Source organism: Artemia sp. Qi Xiang Cuo, chromosome 10, assembly GCF_049724085.1.
Source record: "Artemia sp. Qi Xiang Cuo chromosome 10, ASM4972408v1, whole genome shotgun sequence".
Taxonomy (NCBI): domain Eukaryota; kingdom Metazoa; phylum Arthropoda; class Branchiopoda; order Anostraca; family Artemiidae; genus Artemia; species Artemia sp. Qi Xiang Cuo.
The window spans coordinates 21353695-21381451 of NC_142803.1; the positions used below are offsets into that span (position 1 = coordinate 21353695).

The 27757-nt window shown below is 35.4% G+C and overlaps 1 protein-coding gene across 1 annotated transcript in view; it reads right to left on the minus strand.

Annotated features, from left to right (window-relative positions):
- The window catches only part of LOC148947573 (solute carrier family 12 member 4-like), a 396387-nt gene that overhangs the window by 343250 nt on the left and 25380 nt on the right, over positions 1–27757 (minus strand).

The window sequence follows — 27757 nt, forward strand, 5'->3', positions numbered from 1 at the left end:
ATTGCATGTATTAAATCAGTATTTTTTACGCCGTGGAACGATAAACACATAAGTCATATCTTTAAAAAAAAGTGAAGATGGAGCATTTGTATAAAGTGTGTTCACATAACAAGGTTATTGTAGCATTGAATGCCGACCAGGAGAAGTATTTGAACTATGAAACAAGTACAAGTGGTAGCACTATTGGAAATGTATGCATGCATTGTCATGACAGTAAGGAATTAAATTTCTTTGGAATAGCGAAAAAATTCTACTCTTATGTTGGCGGTTATGCGAGATTGAGATCTCCAGAGATGATTGCACTCAAAGAGAATGCCAACATAAAAATAATTGTTGATGATAGAGGACAACTCCTTACTACTGTTGCTGGTAACACATTACCTACTGATACATCCAAACGTCAGCTTTCGGGTATTAGCATTCAACGGAAGGTCAATAAAAGAAAGGCCCACTCTTCTACTAATATCGTAAACCATAGCTTGTCTACGTGCCGAAACTGTTACTTGTGTAAAAATAATGTGATAATAGACAGTGAAATTACCAGACAAATAAAAAGGGCATTGTCAGAAAATATCAGTATGGAATATAAAGATGAATCGATGAAAAACAAAGCACCAGCAAACGTTACTGTCATTGATCAAACAGTCAATGAACCAAATAATACCAAAGACGAAAAGCATAATGAGCCTGTTGATGAGACACCAGTAAAAATTGTGTATGACTCTAAATGGAATAGTGATTATTCTACTGATTACGAACTAAGAGAAGACAATAGCTAAAATATCAAGAGAGAACATGGTGAACTATTTTATGGAACAAATTCAAAATATCCAAAGTTATTCATTGATATTAATAATGTATCATAATATATTTTTGTATTAATATTCTACACAGCATTATCTCATTAAAAATATATTATGCATTACCTTGTTATGTGTTCCTTATTTTTAGAGTATGCTAGCATATCAAAGGTTTAGAATGTCAATTGAAATATCGGAGATGTCAGAAAATGAATTTGCATTCATCTATTGTCAGACACATGGGGTAACATTGACAAGATCTAGGTATGAGAATGAATAAATTCTTTATCAACATCCGTTGTTGGATATGTTATTATGTCATTATGAAAAAATTTTAAGTAAGTAGAAATTAGGTAAGTAAGTAATTAAGTAGGTAAGTAAGTAACAAACTCTTTTTTGAATTCACCTCTTGGATACACAATACAGAAATTTAATTCAGGAAATTATGAAAAAAAATGAACAAATTCTTTATTAACATTCTTTATCGATTGAAGTCGCTTCCTAGACAGTCAATACAGCTACCCGCAAGACTGGGGACCTTGCGGTCAACTCTAGTCCCAAGAAATATCGATGAATTTGAGACGTAGAAGAAAAGTTGTAACGGCTACGGCGTCCCCGGCAAGTGACATGGCCCCCGTATTGGCGCAGGTGTCGATAAGTAAACAAGCCAACCCTACTACAGCGTTCCCGGCAGGCGATGCGACTTCGAATATGGCGGCGAAGTCGAATAATCCTTTTCATGCCATAAATCTAGGAAAACCCACTACAGTCATTAAACAGGTAAAATCTAGAATAAATGTGGGATGCTGGAATGTAAGATCCGTCAAACAAGAAGCCACGCAAGTTTTTCTTTTCCATGAGATGGAGAAGTACAACATAGACATACTTTGCATATCCGAGACCAGAATTTCATGTTCTGGCTCCATAGTTATTACAGCTCCTGAAACGCTACGTCAATTCCATTTTTTCTACTCCGGAGAAGAGGATAATTCGGGACTCCACGGAGTTGGTTTCATCATGAACCAAAGAACCAGAAATTCTCTCCTAGAATGGGAACCAGTCTCCTGTAGACTTGACAGAATCAGACTAAAAGAAAACCCCGCAAATGTGCCGATAATTTCTACATATGCCCCCACTCGTGACGCTGCTGATACGACCAAGGATGATTTATACCGCGAGCTACAGCAGCTGTCTTCTTCTGTTGCCGCACGTGTTTACTTGATTGTTGCTGGAGACTTCAACGCAAGAGTTCGTCCCTCTGACCAAACCAAAAGACAAGTCCTGGGAAAATTTGGACAAGGTCACAGATGCAAGAATGGGCAAAGGTTGGTAAACTACGCCTTGATGAACAACCTTGTTGTCACCAATACCATATTTCAGCACAAACCTAGCCACCTTTTAACTAGGCATTCAAATTAAGGTGTCACTAAGGCTCAAATAGACTTCATTCTCGTACGCCAGCGCTGGAGAAGCTCCGTACAGGACTCTCACTCTTACAACGGCGCAGACACAGGCTCGCAGTCTGGGTCTGACCACAGGATTGTTGCTGCAAAAATTTTGCTACGTCTTGCAACTTGGAGGAAAAACAAACCCAAGGCCGGATTCGACATCGGTAAGCTCCAAGACAAAGAAGTTCGGCAGGCCCTAAATTTGTAACTGACTTCTCATTTGGACACACTCATCGCTTTAGAATATCCACCTTCGGATAAGCTTTGGGGGATCACTTAGCAATTGAGTAAAGCGACTGCCTATGATATCCTCGGGCAGTCACAATTCCAGCGAAATCCCGGAATTACCGCTCGGACTCTGTAAAGCGTCGGTGAGTAAATACAATAGATAGGTATGCCGCAAGGCGAAACACAGGTGCTTTAAAAGCAAGTCAGAAACTCTGCCTATCTGGACCACCACCAAACGTGGGAAGATGCTACTGTGTCGTTAGAGAAAGCAGCACGCTCAAATGATACCCGCAAGCTTTACCAGATCCTGAAAGAGTCCGTTGGTAAGAAAGCTGTTGCCTCAGAAATAGTCAAAAACAGATCAGGAAAAATCATCAGTTGTCAGAAGGAGCGTTTAGCAAGATGGAAGGATCACTTTCAGATCCTCCTAAACCCATCCCCATCATCCGCCCCTGATGTTTTCCCACCTGCCGCTTCTAAAGAACCCTACGACGTCGAGCTGGATACACTGACCAGAGCTGAAATACTAACAGCGATCAAGACCCTGAAGAACCACACAGCCCCAGGTGAAGACGGCCTCCCCCCGGAAGTGTACAAACAATGCCCTGAGGTCACTGCTGAACAGCTCCATGGCATTCTCGAAGAAGTGTGGAGGACCAATTCTTTCCCAAAAGATTGGAGGACATCAGTCATTCTCCCCTTCTATAAGAAAGGAGATAAAACCGAATGCAAAAATTACCGCGGAATAAGTCTTATAGACATTGCGGTCAAAATATTCGGGATCATACTCTTGAACCGCTTCAAAGGGGCAAGGGAGGAAAGAACCCAAGAAAATCAAGCCGGCTTTCGGCCAGGTAGAGGCTGTACTGATAATATCTTCGTTTTTCGCCTCATTATCCAGCAGTTTGAAAGGTACAATCTACCCTTGATCTTGATGTTCCTGGACTTCATTGCCGCCTTCGACTCTGTCACTCGCCAGAAACTTTGGAAGATCTTAGAGAATGACGGAATGCCGCTGAAGTTTGTTGAACTGATGAAGGCATACTATGACGCGTCAGTGAGCCGAGTTCGAGTCTATGGTGAAGAAACTAAAGAATTCCTGGTTGAGTTCGGAGTAAAACAAGGGTGTGTCCTCTCTCCGACTCTGTTCAATTATTGCGTCGATTGGGTGCTTGAAAATGCACTGTCGTCCTATCCAGGAGTTCAGATCGGACAGAATCTCTCACTGACTGACCTCGATTATGCAGATGATGTTGGCCTCCTGTCAGAACCCGTAGAAGCTCAAAACATGCTTGACAACGTGGTGGCCTGGGCAGACCTGATCGGCTTGAAAGTCAGCACAGAGGAAACAAAATTCATGGCTATTAACCACGACACAGGACCATTCACACTAACTGTCAATCAAGTTCAGCTGGAAAAAGTCAACTGTTTCACATACTTAGGCTCCCAAATATGTATTGACGGATCCTCCGACGCTGATATCCAACAGAGAATACAGAAAGCGCAGACAGTCTTTGCCTCCCTTCGGAAACCCTTATGGAATCGCCGCGAAGTCAGTGTCCGAACGAAAGTTCGAATCTACATGGCACTAGTCCGCACCGTTCTCCTTTACGGATGCGAAACATGGTCGGTAAAACTACAGCATGAGAATACGCTGAAGGTGTTTGAGCATACCTGTCTGCGAAGAATTCTCAGAATACAGCTGCGTGACCGTATCTCCAGCACGGATCTACGTCGAATGTGCAATATTCAGAGAGATGTTGCGCTCACTATTAAAGAACGCCGTTTGAAATGGTTGGGCCATGTTTTACGGAAGCCACCAGAATACTTGCCTCGCCAAATACTTCTAGTCGAGCCTATTAGCTCCTGGAAGAGACGCCAAGGAGGACAGAGGAAAAACTGGTGGAACCTGGCCAAATCAGACCTTGAACCTATCGGGGGATTCAGAAAGTTCGGACACAGATGGTCAACTCAGTGGCTTACTTTTTCAGAGCAGCTGGCAGAAGATCGCTCAACATGGTCCAAGAAGGTCTCCAAGATCATCGATGCCGGGCGAGGTGGAAACGCCTGATTCCCGCCACAAGTAAGTAAGTAAGTAATACAGCAATTTAACAAAATCTAAGTATCAGATTGATTAAATTCTATATCAGCATCCATTTCTTGGATACATGGGGATGAAATTGACAAAATCTAAGTGTTAGAGTGAATAAATTTTATTTATCAACATCTTTTGTCAGGTAAATCGAATAAAATTGACAGAATCTAAGTGTCAGAGTGAATAATTTATTTTTTATCAACATCTTTTATCAGTTACAACAATTATAAATAAACAAATCTAAATATCAGAGTGAATAAATGGTTTTTCAGCATCCTTTGTCGGAGTTGTTGAATAAAATATTAGAGTGAATAAAATGTGTAAAATAAAGCTATGTCGACTTTGCATATTTTATTAAACATAACTAACAAAGGATTCTTAAAAATCATTAATTCACTCTGATATTTAGATTTGTTATTTATAATTGTTGTAACTGATTATAGATGTTGATAAAAAATAAATTATTCGCTCTGGCACTTAGATTCTGTCAATTTTATTCGATTTATCAGACAAAAGATGTTGATAAATAAAATCTATTCACTCTAACACTTAGATTTTGTCAATTTCATCCCCATGTATCCGAGAAATGGATGTTGATATAGAATTTAATCAATTTGATATTTAGATTTTGTGAAATTGCTGTATTGACTGTCTAGGAAGCGACTTCAATCGATAAAGAATGTTAATAAAGAATTTGTTCAATTTTTTTTTGATAATTTCCTGAATTAAATTTCTGTATTGTGTATCCAAGAGGTGAATTCAAAAAAGAGTTTGTTACTTACTTACCTACTTAATTACTTACTTACCTACTTACTTAAAATTTTTTCATAATGGCATAAAAACATATCCAACAACGGATGTTGATAAAGAATTTATTCATTCTGATCGCTGGATTTTGTCAATGTTAGCCCATATGTCTGACAATAAATGTATGAAAATTCTTTCCTTACATCTCCAATGTTTTAATAGACATTCTAAACGTTTGATATGCTAGCTTACTCTAAAAATAAGGAACACATAACAAGGTAATGCATAATATATTTTTAATGAGATAATGCTATGTAGAATATTAATAGAAAATATATTATGATACATTATTAATATCAATGATTAACTTAGGACATTTGGAATCTGTTCCATAAAATAGTTCACCAGGTTCTCCCTTGATATTGTAGCTATTTTCTTCTCTTAGTTCGTAATCAGTAGAATAATCACTATTCCAGTTAGAGTCATACACAATTTTTATTGGTGTCTCCTCAACAGGCTCAATGTGCTTTTCGTTTATGGTATCATATGGTTCAATGACTGTTTGATCAATGGCAGTAACGTTTGCTGATGATTGGTTTTTGATCGATTCATCTTTATATTCCATAGAGATATTTTCTGCCAATGCCCTTTTTATTTTTCTGGCGATTTCACTGTCTATTATCACATTATTTTTACACAGGTAACAGTTTCGGCACGTAGACAAGATATGGTTTACGATATTAGTAGAAGAGTAGGCCTTTCTTTTCTTGACCTTCCGTTGAATGTTGATACCCAAAAGCTGACGATTGGATGTATCAGTAGATAATGTGTAACCTGCAACAGTAGCAAGGAGTTGTCCTCTATCATCAAGGATTATTTTTATGTTGGCATTCTCTTTGAGTGCAATCATCTCTGGAGATCTCAATCTCGCATAACCACAAACATAAGAGTTGAATTTCTTGGCTATGCACATCGTATCTCTGACCAATCATAGAGTACAATTGTTAGAGCCGTAGGCATATTTTTGTCATTTTAAGATATGTACAAAAAAAAGATAAGAAATAAATAAAGTTGAATAATTTCGAAGTTTAAAAAAAAAGTCTGTTTCTATGGACAAAAATTGAATTAGAACCATCAGTCCTCATCATTATGAGAATCCGAAACTGGACTTAAGTTTCATATTTGAACTAGAGAATTGTTTTTTCCATAATTTTCTTACAAGAAAATAGAGTTTACAGTCAAAAACCCTTATTAGCTCAGATTTTACGGAAATAGTTTTATTTTTCGATCCAAAAATAGACTTAAGTTTCACATTTGAACCAGGGAATTGTATTTTCCATAATTTTCTTACAAAAAACTAGAATTTACGGCCAAAAACCCTTGTGATCTCATATTCTACATACATAATGTATATGTCGATAGATCACGACAATTGATTGTAACATCCTAGAAATTGAATGGTATTTTCATAATTTTCTTACAGAAAACTAGAGTTTAAAGTCAAAAACATTATAAAATAAGAGATTATATTTATAGTTTTATTTTTTTATAAAAAAACATACTGAAATTTTAGATTTGAACAAGAGAATTGTATTTTCCATAATTTTCTTCCAAAAAGCTAGAGTTTACGGTCAAAAAACCCTTTTTAGCTCAGATTTTATAGAAATAGTTTTATTTTTCGATCCAAAAATAGACTAGAGTTTCAGATTTGAACCAGGCAGTTGTATTTTCCATAATTTTCTTACAAAAAAACTAGAGTTTATGGTCAAAAACCCTTATTAGCTCAGATTTTACAGAAAGAGTTTATTTTTCGAACCAAAAATAGAATTAAGTTTTAGATTTGAACCATAGAATTGTATTTTCCATAATTTTCTCACAAAAAACAAGAGTTTACGGGCAAAAACCCTTATTACCTTAGATTTTACAGAAAAAATTTATTTTTCGATCCATAACTGGACTTAATTTTCACCTATGAGCCAACGAATTGTATTTTCCATAATTTTCTTACAAAAAAAAACTATAGTTTACGGTCAAAAACCCTTATTAGCTTAGATTTTACAGAAATAGTTTATTTTTCGATCCAAAAATAGACTAAAGTTTTAGATTTGCATCAGAGAATTGTATTTTCCATAATTTTCTTAGAAAAAAATAGAGTTTACTGCAACAAACCCTTATTAGCTCAGATTTTATAGAAACAGTTTATTTTTCGATCCATAACTGGACTTAATTTTCACCTATGAGCCAACGAATTTTATTTTCCATAATTTACTTACAAAAAAAAACAAAAAAAAACTAGAGTTTTCTGTCAAAAACCCTTTTGTAGCTCAGATTTTATAGAAATAGTTTTATTTTTCGATCCAAAAATAGACTAAAGTTTCAGATTTGAACCAGACAATTGTATTTTCCATAATTTTCTTACAAAAAAAAACTAGATTTTACGGCCAAAATCCCTTATTAGCTCAGATTCTACAGAAATAGTTTGTTTTTCGATCCAAAAATAGACTAAAGTTTCAGATTTGAACCAGACAATTGTATTTTTCCATAATTTTCTTACAAAAAACTAGAGTTTACGGCAAAAAATACTTATTAGCTCAGATTTTATAGAAATAGTTTATTTTTCGATCCATAACTGGACTTAATTTTCACCTATGAGCCAACGAATTGTATTTTCCATAATTTTCTTACAAAAACTAGAGTTTATGGCAAAATACCCTTATTAGCTCAGATTATACAGAAATAGTTAATAGAATTAAGCTTCAGATTTGAACCAGAGAATTGTATTTTCCATAATTTTCTTACAAAAACTAGAGTTTATGGTCAAAACCCTTATTAGCTCAGATTTTATAAAAATAGTTTATTTTTCGAACCAAAAATAGAATTAAGTTTCAGATTTGAACCAGAGAATTGTATTTTCCATAATTTTCTCACAAAAAACTAGAGTTTACGGGCAAAAACCCTTATTAGCTCAGATATTACAGAAATAGTTTATTTTTCGATCCATAACTGGACTTAATTTTCACCTATGAGCCAACGAATTGTATTTTCCATAATTTTCTTACAAAAAAAACTATAGTTTACGGTCAAAAACCCTTATTAGCTTAGATTTTACAGAAATAGTTTATTTTTCGATCCAAAAATAGACTAAAGTTTCAGATTTGCATCAGAGAATTGTATTTGCCATAATTTTCTTAGAAAAAATTAGAGTTTACTGCAACAAACCCTTATTAGCTCAGATTTTATAGAAATAGTTTATTTTTCGATCCATAACTGGACTTAATTTTCACCTATGAGCCAAAAAATTGTAATTTCCATAATTTTCTTACAAAAAACAAGAGTTTACGGCCAAAAACCCTTATTAGCTCAGATTTTACAGAAATAGTTTATTTTTCGATCCAAAAATAGACTAAAGTTTCAGATTTGAACCAGACAATTGTATTTTCCATAATTTTCTTACAAAAAACTAGAGTTTACGGCAAAAAATCCTTATTAGCTCAGATTTTATAGAAATAGTTTATTTTTCGATCCATTACTGGACTTACTTTTCACCTATGAGCCAACGAATTGTATTTTCCATAATTTTCTTACAAAAAACTAGAGTTTATGGCCAAAAACCCTTATTAGCTTAGATTTTACAGAAATAGTTAATAGAATGAAGTTTCAGAATAGAACCAGAGAATTGTATTTTCCATAATTTTCTTACAAAAACTAGAGTTTACAGTCAAAACCCTTATTAGATCAGATTTTATAGAAATAGTTTTATTTTTCGATCCAAAAATAGACTAAAGTTTCAGATTTGAACCAGAGAATTGTATTTTCCATAATTTTCTTACAAAAAACTAGAGTTTACGGCCAAAAACCCGTATTAGCTCAGATTTTACTGAAATAGTTTATTACCTAGCTCATAAAAGCTAGAAATAGCAAACTACCCACCCCAAATTGTAGGTTTCAGACAACACACACCTATGAGAGACTAAGAAACCTAGCTCCACACCACCCTCAAAACCTAATTCCTCTTAGCATTATTTTAACTAAATACTTACCCCCGCCCCCCCCCCTCCCATAGAAAGTTCAGAAAGACGAAAAAGCCTTATTTATGCTGAAGCATTTCTAGTCGTATGTTTACCTGGATAATTAATAAGTATCATTTTTCACCCCATTCACAAAACTCAATTCCTCCTAGAATTATTTAAAATAAATACTTACCCCCACCTCCCACCTCCCATAGCAAGTTCAGAAAGACGCTATAGCCTTATTTATGCTGAAGCATTTTTTTAGTCGTATGTTTACCTGGATATTTAATAAGTACCATTTTTCACCCCACCCACAAAACTCAATTCCTCCTAGAATTATTTAAACTAAATACTTACCCCTCCCCCCCACCTCCCACAGAAAGTTCAGAAAGACGTAAGTCTTATTTATGCTGAAGCATTTCTAGTCGTATGTTTACCAGGATATTTAATAAGTATCATTTTTCACCCCACCCACAAAACTCAATTCCTCCTAGCATTTTTCAAACTAAATACTTGGCTCCATACCCCTCCCCAGAAAGTTCAGAAAGACGCAATACCATATTTATGCTGAAGCATTTCTAGTCGTATATTTACCTGGATATTTAATAAGTACCATTTTTCACCCCACCCTCAAAACCCAATTCCTCTTAGCTTTATTTTAACTAAATACTTGCATTTTTCACATCGTCCACAAAACTGAATTTCCCCCCTTCTAGACCCACAGTACAACACTATAAGTACTCTAAGACACCCCGCTCCCATCACCCCAATCACCCCACCACTTATGTATTATACAGAACACATCAAAGAAGTAAATCCATCTGTTATGACAATTCTTTTCTTACTATCTACATCCTTCTTAGTATCAACTTCTTCGTATAGTATAACATCAAACTATTTTAAATTGACATCACTGTTTAAACACTACTTTCGTATTTTCCACTACAAATCGAAGTATTCGCAAATGCTAAACCTTTTTTTTTCTCCACCTTAATAGGATCAAATTCGCATATCCTATCTACCGACACATTCATATCAAACTATTGTTGGCTAAAGGCAATTGTTAAAAAAAAAATCAGAAACAGCTCTTGATAGCACAGACTTCAAAGAAATTGAACTGTGGATAACACACGGGTGATAGACAGCTTTCTCTACAAAATCATTCCTAAATATGCAATTTGACAATCTCTAGTTTTCGATTAAAAAAAAAAAAAAAAAAACATGCTTGGCCACTTTATAGGCAAAGGCTTGCATGCTTTTTTGCAATGTACACGTGAAACTGTGTGAGGGAGTTCTGACTCTCTTTGAAAAGGTGTAGAGCTTCTATAGAATAACATGGTATTTCCTAGTGCTTCTATAGAAGTATAACATAGCACTCTACTAATGTCGCTCCTTACTTTCAGTTAAAAAAAACTTTTTTTTTATATATAATTCTTACATAAGAATCACCGCCTTGAATTGAAGCAGTACTAATTGCAAAGCAAGAATTGCTCGTGTGGGCTTGATTTCGGTGGAAACGGGAACGTATGGCAAATGAAAACTAACATAGCTTTTAATCTCAGTGGCTCTAATGGAATACAATCCATGTCGGTTGCTATTAATCTCTAGGCTACAATAAGAATTTATCCCATAGGACCATTAGGAAAAATATTAGAATACGAGGGGAAAAATTATTTAAATGGGAAAAGAAGAATGGTTATGGATTCAACAGCATACAGATTTTTGTACAATAAGAGTTTCATTCAAGTAACTAATGTAAAATAAAACTTTACAGTTCTTGCAAAGCAGCTGGTATGTGACCAATATGTGCCTAGGATCCCAGAGACCAAGTAATTTATTTGTCACACTGAGCATACAGGATTGTCAAGGGACTCGTATATGAGTTTCTTACGAAGCACAATATAGCTGAAGCCCATTTCCGTTACTGGAATGAGTACTATGAATAAGCTTAGGCCTACACCCAGACAGATGAAGACGTAAATAAAGCTTTTGAAGAGCAACGATAACCTCTGACCTTTTTCTGAGCTCACTCTAAAACACACCTATAAATACCCAGCAAAACTAGAGCTCGACCTAGTTTGGTTGCACTATCAACAAGAAACTAGAACTGCTTGCTGCGCTAAAGGATCACAAAAACTAGAGCTATTCAAACAAACAATGCAGCATCAATATTAGAATACTGTTACTAGAAGGAGCACTATAAACATAGCTTGCGCCAAGACAGATGAAGAATAAAGCTTTTGAAGAACAGCGATGATCTACGCATATTTTCCAAACTAACTCTAAAACAAACCTATCAATTGGCCTACCCAGAAAAACCTAGTTTGGCTGAACCATCAATTACACCATAGCTGAACCAAACCATCACCAAAATTAAAGCAGCGCCATCGACTCAATCTACCTCTTAAGTATTGATATTACTACTACTACTACTACTAACAACTCACCGCAGCACCAAGGCGCCTGAGGCCAACTCAGCTACGCACGCTCCTCCTCCACCCCAATCTATTCAAAACCTCCCTTTTTACACCCGCCCACGAAGTTCCCGTTTCCTTTAAATATTTCTTGATGACGTCCTCCCACCCCAGACGGGGACGACCTGCTTTCCGTTTAGCCCTAGACACCTCAACCTTTCTTTCATTATAGCCCTAGAGAGCGGTATTGAACCCCCTTTTTCCTACAGCCTATCGTTTGACATACGGTCAGTCAGCCAGGTACCCAAAACCATCCGTAAGCAATTTCTCTGCAAAACATCCTGCAAATATTCAACTGCTTTTCGAAGTGCCCATGCTTCAGAACAATATTTTACCACTGTCACCACTGTAGCTTCCAATATTCTAATCTTGGCTTGCAGACTTATATTCCTATCCTTCCAAACCTATTTTTAACTGTGAAAAAAACACCCTGAGCCTTGGCTATTCTACATTTAACTTTTTCACTACTCCCACCATATTTACTAATAATACTACCAAGGTAAGTGAAGCTGTCCACCTGATCAATCTTTCCATTATCCAACGTCACCTTTTCATCTTCACTTATTCCTAGCCTTAGTGACTTAGTCTTCCTAACATTAATTTTCAAACCAACTCTAGAACCCTGAACTCGCAAAACCTCTAAAACTTCATTCATTTTGCTCAAACTTTCATCTATGATGCTTAAATCATCGGCATAATCCAAGTCAGGAGACTTTTTCCTCCCCATTTGATTCCGTGGTCTCCCATTGCCTTTCCTGTGCTCCTTAAAACAAAGTCCATCAAAATAATCTATGCAAAGGGGGGTAGAACACAGATCTGCGTAACCCCTGGTATAATGCGAAACCAGCTGCTAAACTCGCTTACTACCTTAACCGCAGCAGCGTTATTCTTGTACAAAGCACCAAGTACTTCAGTGTATTTTGTCTGGTATACCATACAAGGATAAAACCTTTGCTAAAGCTCTTCTATCAACAGATTCGAACGCTTGCTCATAATCTATAAAACTGAGGACCAAAGTTGTTTGCCAACTCAGGCACTTCTCAATTATTAACCTAAGAGTGAAAATTTAGTCAACACATCCTCTGCCTTTCCTAAAATCGCACTGTTCTTCTCTTAAAACATTGTCTACAGCCTCTCTCAGTCTAAAAAGTATCATATTAACAAGTAATTTACTACCCACAGAAAGCAGGCTATGACTTCCGTAAGGAACACACTTTTTCTTGTCACCTTTAATATAAAGTAGCTGAGCGGCGGCTCCTCTGGAGCCGTCATAAACTTACCCTGCTTCAAGAATCATATTCATAGTCTTCAGTAACTGATTTATAACCTCAGAACCATCCTACTTGAGAAATTAAATCACCGTCCAATTACCACCTGGAGCTTTAATGTTTCTTAACCTTTTTAGTACTGTTGGTAATTCCTCCTCACAAAACAAATCTTCCTTCTCATCCAATTAAAAAAAAAAAATATATAATGACACAGACGAAGAGCTAATGAACACTAAATCTAACTTAATGAAGGGTATTTCTTGTGTCGTGTTATAGACATTGTAAAACCATTGATCTTTGTAAAGTATTAAATAATAAAAAAACTAGTTTTTTCAGCTAAAAGTAACAGCAACATTAAAACTTGTAACAAACAGAAATTATTACGTATATGAGTGGGATTTTGCCCTCCTCAACACCTCGCTCTTCACGCTAAAGTTTTTCGGCACTTTTAAAAAAGTTATTTGTTGTTCTAATTAAACCACCTTTGTCTTTTAAGAGACGTTTTTAAAGGATTGAGACAAAATTTAAACTTTAGCGTAATGAATAAAACTTTAGCGTAATGCTACGTAAACGTAGTGTTGAGGAGGGGGATATCCCCGTCATATACGTAATAATTTCTGTTCGTTTTAAGTTTCAATGTCGCTCCTTACTTTGGGCTGAAAAAAACTTGCTTTTTCATTTTAATTTCTGATCGTTTTTTAAATAGCGCCAGGAAATCTGGCCGAAAAATTTCCCTCCCCATGGAAATATCTTCTGGACAATTCAATCCTGCTCAAAATTTACCCCGGACAATTATCCTTAACATGTCCACGCGTAAAATTGAGTCGGTAAAGAGAAAGAAAGACATATAAAGAAATTTCGTATAAGAATTCTGTCGAGTTCCCCCAGTATAAAATTTCCCCTGAAATGTTCACCCCCTGGAAATTTTCATCTCCTTGGTCAATTATCCCCGTGACAATACCCCCAGTAATTCGTCCTCTTCTCCCCACCTGAAAAATACATGCATACTTCCCAACAACGAATATTATACGTCAACAATAGGCAAATTGTATAGCTTAAAGACATCTCCCCAGGGGATGTGGGGGGTCATGCTATCTCCAGAGACATAGTTATTGGGCTTTTCAACTATACTGAACAAACTAGCACTAGCTATGTCAAAATTTTTATCAGATGGTTTTGGGAAAGCAAATGGCGTGGGAAAGGGCCTAACTGCCCTCCAATTTTTGTGGTTACTTAAAATGGCCACTAGAACTTTTAATTTACGTTAGAATGAAACCTCTTCCAATGTTCTAGACCCACTGGGTCAATATGATCACCTCTGGGGAAAAAACACAAACAAACAAATAAAAACACATCCGTGATCTTTTTTTCTGGGGAAAAATATTAAAATTCCACATTTTTTTTTCAGATAGGAGCTTGAAACCGCTATTTTAGGGTTCTCTGATACGCAGAATCTAATGGTGTGAGTTTCATTTAGATTCTATTACTTTTCAATTCTTTTGAGTTTCAATTCTATGACTTTTAAAATTCAATTATTTTGATATAATTACTGGTATCATAATTCCTTTTTATTAGTTTCGGTTACTATTGAGCCGGGTCGCTCCTTACTTGCAGTTCGTTACCACGATCTGTTTGATCAGCGACGATAAATTGAGTCAAGTTCACAATAGTTTACAAATTAACAAGTTTTAACATAATGCTAAATTTGGAAAAGAAATTAAAATGGCAATACAAAGACTTTAATGTAATAAAAACTCTCGAAAAAAATATCCAAGGTAGGAGATAGTGTTATCTAAGTTGAGCAGGATTCAGTACTTGATACCCTAACTTTCTACGGTGTGAAACCCAGCACCATTGTTGAATTGGTTGATAATGATATTGAAGCAATAATGCAAATAATGGAGCAGCAGAATTTCAAAGACCAGTCGATTCCGTCTACCTGCTTTTCAAAGTGAAAATATGAAAATTTTCCCAAAACTAAAATTTGCAAGTAGGGAAATTGCTCAACATGTGTTGAAAGCTAAAAATGAGCCGTCAGAGACAGGTCTATGTTTATATAATTTAAAAAAAAAAAATTTTCCCACCAAAGAACTTTTCAAAGAAAATTATAAGAACTACATTAAATTTAAGACGAAAGGAAAAAAGTCAAATAAAAATTCAAGTGTAAGACGAACACAAATATACAAGTAAACCCGAAATGGAAAAAAGTACAGAACAGAAACTACAAAAACGAACAGAAACTTCAGCAAACAGTAGGAAAGTTAATGTCCCTTATGCCTTGAAAAACCAAAACGTCAATTGCACTTAAACTTAATGCTTCAGGGCAACTTTTTGTTGCCGTAGTATTAGTAGTATTAGTAATAGTAGCAGTAGTATTAGTAGTAGTAGTAGTAATAATAATAATAGTGGTAGCAGTGGTAGCAGTAACATCAGTAGTAGTAGTAGTAGTAATAGTAATAGTAGTAGTAGTAGTAGTAGTAGTAGTAGTAGTAGTAGTAGTAGTAGTAGTAGTAGTACTAGTAGTAGAAGTAATAGTAGTACTAGCAATAGTGGTAGTAATAGTAGTAGTAGTAATAGTAGTAGTAGTAGTAGTAGTAGTACTAGCAGTAGTAGTAGTAGTAGTGGTAGTAGTAGTAGTAGTAGTAGTAGTAGTAGTATTAGTAGTGGCAGTAGTAGTAGTAGTAGTAGTAGTAGTGGTAGTAGTAGTAATAGTAGCAGTAGTAGTAGTAATAGTAGTAGTAGCAGTAGTAGTAATAATAGTTGTAGTAGTAATAGTAGCAAAACGGAAAAAAAACATGCCTAGTAGCATGCGCATAATGCCTTCTGGTCAATTGATCATCCTCCTCATCATTTCCTGAAAGTTCCAACATAATACCTTAACTAAGTCGTTCTTGAGTTACGCCTTTATGGCAGCGTTCATGTGCATAGTATGTTTTGATTTAGTTCAACACTCCCCACAACATTCCCTGAAACCTTCACCTTCATCATTTTGGATACCTTTCTCGCCTTTCGGTGAAAAGAAAAAATAATCAAACAGTTCGTGGTAACGAACTGTAAGTAAGGAGCGACCCGGCTCAATGGTAACCGAAACTCTAAAAAACAGAATTTTGATACCAATAGATACATCAAAATAATCAGATTTTAATTTTGATTTCAAATATATAAGTTTAATCAAGTTTAATTTTACCTATCAAAAGTTACGCGCCTGAGAAAATTTGGCTGATTTTCGAAAAAGGGGGAAAGACCCCCTAAAAGCTATAGAACCTTAATGAAAATTATACCATCACATTCAGTGTATCCGAGAACTCTACTGTAGAGGTTTCAAGCTTATATCTACAAAAATGTGGAATTTTCCATTTTTTGCCAGAAGAAAGATCACGGATGCGTGTTTATTTGTTGTTTTTTTTTGTTTGTTTTTTTTCCCAGGGGTAACCGTATTGACCCAGTGGTCCTAGAATATCGTAGGAGGGCTCATTGGAACGGAAATTAAAAGTTCTAGTGCCCTTTTTAAGTGACCAAAGAATATGGAGGGCAACTAGGCCCCCTCCCACGCTCATTTTTTTCTCAAAGTCACCCAATTAAACTTTTGAGATAGCCATTTTGTTAGACATAGTCGAAAATCTAATAAATATGTCCTTTAGAATGACTTAATCCCCCACAGTTCCCAGAAAAAGGGCAGCAAGTTATGAACTTTGCCCATTCCTTACATATTGTATTGGTTATTGGGAAGTATACAGACATTTTCAGGAAGGATTTTTTTCTGGTGGGGGGGGGGGGCGGGAGGAGGGGGTTACTCGGGAGAATCTTTCTGTGGAGGATGTTTCTTTGGGGTAAGGGAAATTTCTATGAAGGGGGCGCCGGATTTCCAAGAATTATTTAAAAAACGATCAGAAATTAAATTCAAAAATAACAAGCTTTTTCAACTGAGAGTAAGAAGCAACATTAGAACTTAAAACGAACAGAAATTATTACGTATATGAGGGGGTTCTCCCCCAAGTCAATACCTCGCTCTTTACGCTACAGTTTTTTTTCTTTTTTTAGTGCTTTCAAAAGAGCTATCTATTCTAATTAAACGGCCTTTATGATTCAGGGGTTTGTGAATAAAAAAAATTAACTTTTAACGTAAAGAGTGTGGTATTGACTAAGATGAGAACCCCCTCATATGCGTAATAACATATACGTAAAAAAATAAACAATAAAAAAAAACAAGCGATACGGCTCAATAGTAATCGAAACTTCTAAAAACGGAATTTTGATGTCAATAAATGTATCAAAAGAATGGGCTTATACTGCTGATTCTAAATATATAAATTTTATTAAGTTTAGTATTACTCATCAAAGGCTACGAGCCTGAGAAAATTTACCTGATTTTTTAAAGAGGGGGGAATCATCCCCTAGAAGCGAAAGAATTTGAATGAAAATCACACGCTCATATCTGCAAAAATCTGCAACTTTGTATTTTTTGCCAGAAGAAAAATATACGAATATAGAAGTTCGTTACGTAAGTTAATTTGTAAATTACGTCAGAACCAAATTTAGACACAGCCATTTAGCAAAAGAAAAGTAAAATTTTTATGCAAATTTTGTTTACGGTGAGCCGAAATAAAAGCTGCATTAACTAAAAAACGATCAGAAATTAAATTTAAAAAAACAAGTTTTTTAAACTGAAAGTAAGGAGCGACATTAAAACTTAAAACGAACAGAAATTATTCCGTATATGAAAGGGGCTGTCCCCACCTCAACTACTCGCTCTTTACGCTAAAGTTTGACTCTGTCTCACAACTTTATTTTTTAAAACAATAAAAAACTTTAGCGTAAAGAGCGAGGCGTTGAGGAGGGGACATCCCCTTTCATATACGGAATAATTTCTGTTCGTTTTAAGTTTTAATGTCACTCCTTACTTTCAGTTTAAAAAACTTGTTTTTTTTATTTAATTTATCATAGAGTCCACTTCGCTTTTTACTTAGACATTGCTACGACGCTGCCTATGATGAAAGTCTGACTAGAAAATATTGTAAACTATCAAATGCTGATCATAATTTGACCCTAGAGAGACTTCATCTTATCATGAGCAAGTTCCAGCTGAAGTGTCAGATAAAACTAGCAAACACAAAATTAATTTTTTGCTCAAATGTGTTATTTCGGGATTTGTTGAACTTTATCTTGAGTTATTAATCCTTATCTCGATTCATTATTTTTAATATTAGTTTTCGTATGTAATTATTTAGGTCGTTACTTTATCATTTTATTTCCAGTTATTACGAAATATTGTTTCAGTAATTTAATGATAATTTCTTTTCTGTTTTTTTTTGCTTTTAGTATCATCCCAATAATTCCTTTTGCTCAATTATATCTTTATATTTTCGAAAGTATTTGACAGGCACGTTGAAACTTGTTTTTATTAATGTTTTATCGTTGACAGAGTCGAATTATATCCTACTTCTGGGGACATTTTATCCCATGGATGAGACTTTGAAAGCTTAAAAAAATACCCTTCGAATCCCTATGTTTCATATTTGAGATAAGATAACCAAGGAAATGATTATCTTTCGGTACTTCAACTCAATATTCAGGGTCTCTCCTCATCCATAAATAATTAAAACGGTTTTTTGGGCAACCTGACATCATGGGCTTGTTCGTGACATTTTTGGACTCGAGAGTGAAAGAATATTGGATATCCCTGGTTATAATATGGAACATTTGTTAAAAATCCTCAAGGTGTCTTTGAGTCACTTCGTATTGAAATTAGGTTTCATGATAGGCTAGTCATCTTAGTTTTTGCTCGGTAGTAATTATTGTTCGTTTTGGGTTTTATTTATTTATTGATGGTGATTTGCGGTACTTTAATGCTTGGGAGGTTATTTGACTTTATTTCTGCTCATTTTTGGCTTAGTGGGGCTCTTTACTTTTCTTTGAAAAACTTTTTTTTAATTTATTTCTGTTCTCTTTTTATTGACATAGTTCTTTTCCTGTAAATAGATAATATTTTATATCAATTCGTTTTTTGTCTATAAGAACCCATAGTTTGGCTTGCTATTTGTATTACTTTTTGTTTTTGTAGTAGTTTGCTTTTTGTAGTAGTTTCACGTTTGGAAAATTATTTGATTTTATTCTGTCCCTTTTTTTGGTTTAATGTAGTTCTTTACTTTTTCTTTCAAAAATTTATTTTGTGGAAGAAACTTTTTTAAGTTACTTACACTGATGGCTAACTTTTCCATCTCAATATTTCAATAATGAACGTTTTGATACAATGGCAGTGTGATAAACAGTTAAAAATTTTGATATCGAAATAATATTTCAAGAATTAAGTTGTCGGTAAAGCTATGTTTGTTTTAAACAAGAACACTTTTTGAACGTTTTCTTCGGCATAAACAACCTTTGAACGGAAACAAACCAAAGACTACTGAAGAAAAGTTTGTTTGCTAAGTGAGAAATCTGTGAAGTTGTTTATCAATGTATTATCGATTGATTATCTATATCAATATACAGCCGTCTGTCTGTTGGCATAGCACCGTCTGCGTTTGGCTTTCCCACCGACGAAACAATTCGTGAAATATAATTTTAAGAATTTCAAAAACTTGATTTTAAGATAAAGATCTATCAGTGGAACAAAAAAAAATATAAAATCAGTTAATAAAATTAGATAACCTAACCTACTGCAAAATACTTGATAACTTCAATTCAAAATCAAACTGTAAGTAATAGAACAACAAAATATAAAAACCTGCGGTCCAAGACTAACAAACCGACAAAATCCCCAATCTAAGATTATGATCTTGCTTTTAAGCAAGATTGTCGAGCTCTAACACTAGATCATGAACTTGCTGTTCCAATTCTCAATGTAACAAAATTTTCATGATCTCGTTTGTCAGTTGAACGACATCTTTTACAATCCAGGTTCTGAAGTTACAATCTGATTGGCTGTGGTTTATTTTTGATATTTATAATATCGGGTATTTACTCGTGGTTTTACATCAGCTTCAAAATCACAGAAAACCTAACCAGGGAATGGATACATTGAAGGACATATTCGACTAAACAGAACGTTATTCAAATGGTTTCGATCCATAGGATGCGGCAATTTTGATTTAAAGGGTCTTATTAATATACTTCTTTCTCCTTCTTCTTATTCTTCCTCCTCCTCCCTTCAGTCTTATTTATGTACTCCTTCTTCCGACCTATGAGCAGCGCAGGCAGATGTGGTTGGCTAAGACTAATGCTCGTGCCACATTATAGTCATACTTGTCGATAAAATCAAAATTGCGCACGACTGCAGCGCCAATTACGTTCGCCGTTCGTAATTTCTCGAGTTCATATTTTTTTAAACTAGAAAAGATGGAAACTTAGAACAGCGGTTTCTTTATCTGGGAGAGAAATCTGACAAAAGTTAAAAGGACTTAGTATTGGTAGATAACAGTTGGACACAAATTACTATTGGTGCAAACTATTTAAACTAATTTTTTGCAATTTTAATTTTTTGCTTTTTGAATACAAGTAGGACCCTAAAAACAGGAATCCAAAAGCGCCTTAGGTCCTGTAAGCTGTCCCTTACTTGCTTGGATTTGAATAAATAAATTTTTTAAGACACGTGCTTTAGACGAAGATAGGCAAACTAGTCATATTTTATAAATACAAGAACCTAATTCAAGAATAATCGCCACCTTGAAAGCAGCAATCCTCAATAAAACATCCCTTTGTCTCATGGTGAACACTTCAATAATCTCAGAAAAGATCAAGGAAAAGAGAAAAATGTAAAAAACCAGTAATCTGATTGAAAAAACAAAGGTATAGCAGAAGCCTGGATTGGCTGGACGTGACATTTGACTGCAAAAAAAGATTGCCTTTAGGCACGGAAAAGTTCTCATAGCACAAAAGAAAATATTGAATTAGCAACTAAAACAAAATCTATTCGTACACATTTTAATCCACGTGTCCCCTCTAGTTCTCCAAACAGTCCATATTTTAAAAAAAAGATAGACCTTGTCCAGTAAAAGATGTATCAATGATCTGTAGTTCTATGATGAATGACACGTGGGTTAAAATCCCGTGGTTGTTCATAGTAACTTTTAATTTACGAAAAACAAATCATTTGATATACTGATTATGTTACATGGTCCAGTGACTTTACAATAAACTTTGTACTATTGAAATGTCAAAAAGATCTTTACCCTCCAACCCTGCCTCTGAAATACATAATGCATACAAAGAATGCAACGCTTTACAATACTAGAAAAGGGCAAGGGATCATGGCAGACTTATCGCAAGCTGAACAACTTTGTGCAGCTTGAACCCAACACTTGAAGTTGAACATAACCCAACACTTGAAGTCAATTAAAAAAGTAATTTGCACCAAATTTTACTTCCAGTCAATATCTTGCAAGAAAGATTGCGCAAGGTCGTATCAAGACCAAGGTATATTTTGTCAATTGGAGTTTTCTTTCAGCTCTTCGTTTGAATGATTTTTGGCATGATTTCATATTAGGAGCTAGTGGGTATAACTATGACCATACTTGAACCATCAATTGTATAAGTAAAGGACTGAGGGCGGAGGGGTATTCTTATAAATTATTTTATATATTTTTATTGCTGTCTAATCTTCCTAAGATTTATGCCATTTGTGGGTAATATAAGAAATTATACTATGGCTTTGTAGGCGACGTGCCAAGGAAAACAACAACCTCGGTAAAAAAAAATCAGCAGGCCGGTCCTTCATCAATTTTGTTAATAAGGCTGTTTAAAGAAAGGCTGATGCTAACGAGCTGGAGTGCATCTTCTGTGAAAGCGTGGCTCTCACCACCACAGAATTCCATCGACATAACTTCGTTTTATGCCTAACAGAAACAAGGATCAATGGCCAGAGAAAAAATGTCATTCATGACCAGTCATTTGAAATAAATGTTATTTCTACAGTTTTGGATCCAGAGACGAATCTGGTATACATGGGATTGGATTCCTCCTACAGCGAAAAGGCTGATTCAACTATCCTTGAACTGGAATCAATATCAAACCGTGTTACGCAGATCAGTATGCTTCAACATCCCTTCAATATAACAATCACAGTGCTTACACATCTATCCTTGGGTAGCCTGGCCTGCAGAAAGATACTTTTTATGACAAAATACAGAATACAATTGATAGCTGGCCAAAATGAGACCCGCTGCTGCTTGGAGATGATTTTAATGACAGGATTATCACCTCCCAAAGATGCTACTATTGAACCGCACGGACATGGTACTACGTTCTCTAACGGTATATGGGTACTTCAGCTCACAATGTATAATGATCTATCCATAATGAACACGTTTTTTTCAGCACAAGAATATCCACATGTTTACATGGAAATCGAGAGCGAGCCATTACTTTTCTTAGGTTGATTAAATATTGACCCGCCAGAGACGGAGGGCATCATTAGTCAGCTGTTGAGTTTATGCTTCAGCTGTTGAGTGTATGCTTGAACAGAAGCATATTAACAATAATACAATGAGTTGATGGAATCTGTTTGACCTCACACAGAAGATAGAACCCAATGGAAGCATTTGGTCCAGCCGATTTCTTATACCTAGTTTAGCTGAACAGCCTGTGTCTTGTCTTAATACCTACACATATTAGACTAACAATATTCTGGCCAAGTTCTAAATCCTTTCCTCTTTCTTGGATTGACGTGGGAAGACAAAATTTTCAGAGCCAATGCGACACCTAAGAATCCACTTTATATTACGGAGATCCCATATTTCCCGTCAGACTCTTCATTTCTTGTCATTGGTTTTGCAATGGTTAAATATGTACAAGGAGAATATCTACATCGGCATTTTTTCAAAAGGCCACATCGTCAAAATTTTATCTACGACCGGCGACGTCAAACAGCCATATCAAAAATCCTCCTTGCCAAGCACAAATTTTTTTAGTACATCCATTAACTATTATATAGCTCCTGTTCGCTTAAAAAATATTAGTAGAGCAGCAAGACAGTAGAGGTAATATACAGTAGGGAAATGTTTCTCTAAACATGACATACATTTCATAGAGCGCAATTTGGGAAGTTTTCCAAACCGTCAGCCTTCAGAGCCACAGTTTCAGTTGCTGCTTGGTTCTCCATCGGGAACATTTGTCATTGCGCGTAACAAGAGCTTTTATTTGTCATTCTAAAAACAAAATGAAAAAGGAGAATATCTACATCGGCATTTTTTCAAAAGGCCACATCGTCAAAATTTTATATACGACCGGCAACGTCAAACAGCCATATCAAAAATCCTCCCTGCCAAGCACAAATTTGTTTAGGACATCCATTAACTAATATATAGCTCCTGTTTCGCTTAAAAAACTATTAGTAGAGCAGCAAGACAGTAGAGGTAATATACAGTAGGGAAATGTTTCTCCAAACGTGACATACATTTCATAGCACGCAATTTTGGATGTTTCCCAAACCATCAGCCGTAAGAGCCACAGTTTTAGTTGCTGCTTGGTTCTCCATCAGAAACATTTGTCATTGCGCGTGCGCGAAGGCACGCGCCTTCGTGCGTCAAAAATCTTCAATGGAGAGTATAGGACTTTTCGCTACTGCATATTACCTCTACTGTGAGCAGCAGCAAGGCAAATCATGTTGGCTTTGATTTTGTCTATTGTTTTCTGCTTTGACAGACAGGTAAAATACTATTTGTTTGAACTCGCTTTACAATTGTTTACAGACTTTACAAAACTATAAGCTTAAGTAATGGATCAAAATTGTTGTTTTTTCTTTTGGGAAAAAACGGGGAAGAAGGGGGAGAGGAAAAAGAAGGGTGAATAGAGAATAGGACAGAGAGATAGAGAGAAAAAAAGAGTTTTGATCTGGTTGCAGCACTTAATTTCAATTGAAAAAAAAAATCTGTAAAACGCTGATTCTAAATATCGGGAAAAATCAGTTCGCTCCACCGTTTGGGCGAAAGGTTTGCCTCGGGAAAGTTTTGCAATTGAGCTGTTCGCTCAATCCATAGTGTCAACGTTTTTCCTTGAAAAGTTTCTAAATCCTAAACCGTTTGCTGTAGCAAAAAATGTCAGACTGACTTGACTGAGAATATGATGGGTTGGCTACTTCAGTCGTGCACAAGAGAGGGGGGGGGTAACAAATCTTCCCTAAAATCTCAAGTTATAAAAAATATATCCTGTACTTTTGTAAATACATTACATATAATTTTCCTGGGTTTTTCTCTAGTGTTTTTAGAAATCATAGTCTTCCTTGGTCACCAAGTTTTGTGCAGTCAAGTTGTAGTCAAGCTCTGTCTAGTTGTAGGAGTGTTACATCTACTTTAGGGTACACTATAGAAGGAAAAACTTCGAATTTTAACAGGGGAGCACACATTGAAAGTCTGATATTTAGAATCTAAGCCAAAAAGTGGATTTTAGCTGAGAAAGATTTACAGGGCCAGCTTTACTTCTTCCCTAAGGCTAATATCCTGTCGTTTCGGTCCATAAATAATTATTTGTTATAATTTTTGTTTTTCTTAAGGGGAATTTACAAAAAAAAATTATTTTCCTCCTTTTATATACCAAATTCATGATATTTAAAGACAGTACAATTTGAACTCTTAGCTGTGCCCCGAAATGTATTCCCAGCACCTTGCTGCCAAAACATTGAATACAGTTTTGACTGCATACATCTTTATCATGAACAACTTTTTAGTTTAATGAATCCTTGAGCCACTTTTTGACTTATATTAAATAAAAAAAAACAAGTTTTTTTAACTGAAAGTAAGGAACGACGTTGAAACTTAAAACGAACAGAAATTATTCCGTATATGAAAGGGGCTATCCCCTCCTCAACGCCTCGCTCTTTAAGCTGAAGTTTTTTATTGTTAAAAAAATAGAGTTGTGAGAAAGTCAAACTTTAGCGTAAAGAGCGAGGCGTTGAGGAGGGGATAGCCCCGTTCATATACGGAATAATTTCTGTTCGTTTTAAGTTTTAACGTCGTTAGTAGTATCTATATACACAGTTTCAACCGTACATTCACGCCTACAAGAATATACAGTGTGGTATCACGTGGACATTGCAAAAAGCGACCAATCCTTTACCTATAAGGTGGTCAAACATGTTTTGAGAGTATGGTTGTGATTGTATAAGACAAGTGGACTGGTTTTTGAGGCAACACCCATTTTTTAAGGTCAATCAGAGACAGCGGAGGTTATTCTATATACGATAACTTGATTGGTGATTGGATTTGAATAAAAGGAGTGATTTTCATTGCAATTCATATTAGTAACAGAAATGAATTCAGAGAGAATAGTTTATTTGAGAGGATATTAGTAGAGAAAATGAGTGGTGCATTTACACTATTGGAGATTGATGGTGGAGCCGGCAGTAGCAAAGATATACGAATACCAAATGTGGCTGTGGAAATAACCAGAGGCTGTAGAATATGCCTTGAATGGGACGATATGTATGCTAGATACGTGATATCATTAAGCAAATTTAAGCTGGAGTATCAATTATGTTTTGCTGCGAAACTGAATATTGTGCATATAAATAGACTTCAATAAGCATTAGATGTGGTAGTGAAATATATTAAGAGAACGAAATATATCAGTGAATATTATTCTTGTAATTATGCTCAATAAAATTGTTTCTAAATCAAAGGTATGTTTCTTTCTACTGTAGACTAGCATATTTTTTTTAGAGTACAAAAAATTCTGGTTAGTCTGTAATTGGTTGTGAGAGTGTTAGGACTCTAAAATGGATAGGTTTGAGAAAGAGCGAATCATGGGGAATCTAGTGCTTATGGAAAAACGTTTGATTCTATATGATGATTTTCTAGAGCTATATGTGCAAAGGAAGATATTTTCTCAGGAATTGCGTGTAAATATAATGAAAACTGATTCTCCATCATCTGACTTTTGTATGAAGTTTTTACGGCGTAGTCCAATTTCATCTACGAAATTTAATGATATATTGATCACGACACGGCAAAATGATTTTGTGAATATGCTTTTAAACACTAGTTGAGAAATTAGGACTTTTTTTTCATGAGAAAGATGGTGTTCAAGGATTATTTACTCCTCTCTCTCTCTCTCTATCCCTGTCAATTTGTTGTTGTTGCTAGCTCAGTTTCATTGTGGCAGTGAGAGTGTCAACACATGAAAAAATGTTCCATACATGTCCACTATTTATATACACACTGGGCAGCTGGCCATTATGTGAGAATTGCACAATGATTGATGAGTATGATGAAAAGTGTAGATTATGCAACCCGTCTAAATTGCATAGAGGATATGCTGTACAAATTAAAGGTTGTAATTCCTGTCTTGAAGAAGTGTGTGACTCTCATCCTAGAGAGCACCTTTGCTCCAATTGCCATTATGATAAATGTATTCAGTAGGGGAATACATATCCTGGTATGATTGGAAAGAATCCTAGGCGGGATTTTAGATTATTACTACGAAATTTGTCTCACCTTGATTTTAGATTGTTTTGGGAGGAAGAGCTAGGTCAACGATTTTACTTTTGGAAAAACAAAATAATATGATGTCTTCGGCATCTATGTGAAGACAATGGGTGTTATGATCACGAACCCTATGAATTTTTTTGGCTGTGACGGAATGTAATTCGACACTTGAGGACACTGTTTGTGAAATTGCTTCAAATATGCAAATTGAAACATGTGAATTCTATAGAATGAAAGAGAATAGTATCATTGACTATACAAAGAGATATAAAAAGAGTGAAGTTACACTCTACTGTAGAAAAAGTGACCCTGAGATTGCAACACATCAGGATCAGTACACTGTGAATTCAGATAATCTACCTGCATTAGTTGTTGTCGACTAATACCTAGTAGAAAATGAAATCTAAAGAGTAAAAAAGTCGTTTTTATCAATCATTTAGAATTTTATAAATTATTAATAAAAAATATAACATACAATTTTAGAACAATTTATTATTAAGGCACTAAAATAAAAATTAAATAAGCGTGTAAGTATATTTTACACTAGAAGGTCGTTCAATCGAGGTACGTCAAAGTAGATGTCTAGAAACTGCTTGTAGGCATAGCCACGACATCTGAACATGAAAAAGAGTAGTGCATGAAACCCACATGTCTTAGTCGTTAAATCCTGTACTCTTCGTTGATTTTGAATGATGGTTTTCCCACTGCTTTCAATGAAGTTGCTGATGTATGGAGCGTAGAATGTATACAATAGCCCAAGAAGATAAAAAAATTCGGTATTCCTTGCTTTTACAAAGATGCTCAGCCAATAGCCGGTCTTCAAATTCAACGGGCTGCTATTAGTAATGATAAGTGTATTGTTGAAACTTGTAATTGTTTCAATGAAGTCCGATGGTATGCAATAGAACTTGTACTGAGACATGTATGGATCCAAACTAAATATGTTGATTATTTGCTTTGTGTTCATGGTGCTAGGTCTAGTAGAACACTGCCGTAGGGTGTGATTTCCCAATAGGTTTCAAATTGAATCAGTGATATTAGCGTGTTACTCTCAGTCAAAGCATTGGCAAATGTACACTCTAAACGTACATTCCCTATTCGTACTATGCTCATGTCCTGAGTGCCCAACAATTCCGAAACAATAACCCCGTGATTTCTTGAAAATATTGAATCGGTTAATCCATTTTCAAATAATTGAGAGTCATGATCTAGGGATTGCATGGTCAAGTCGTACAAAGTTCTAAAGGATTTTTTGTCAAATCATAGAGTGTA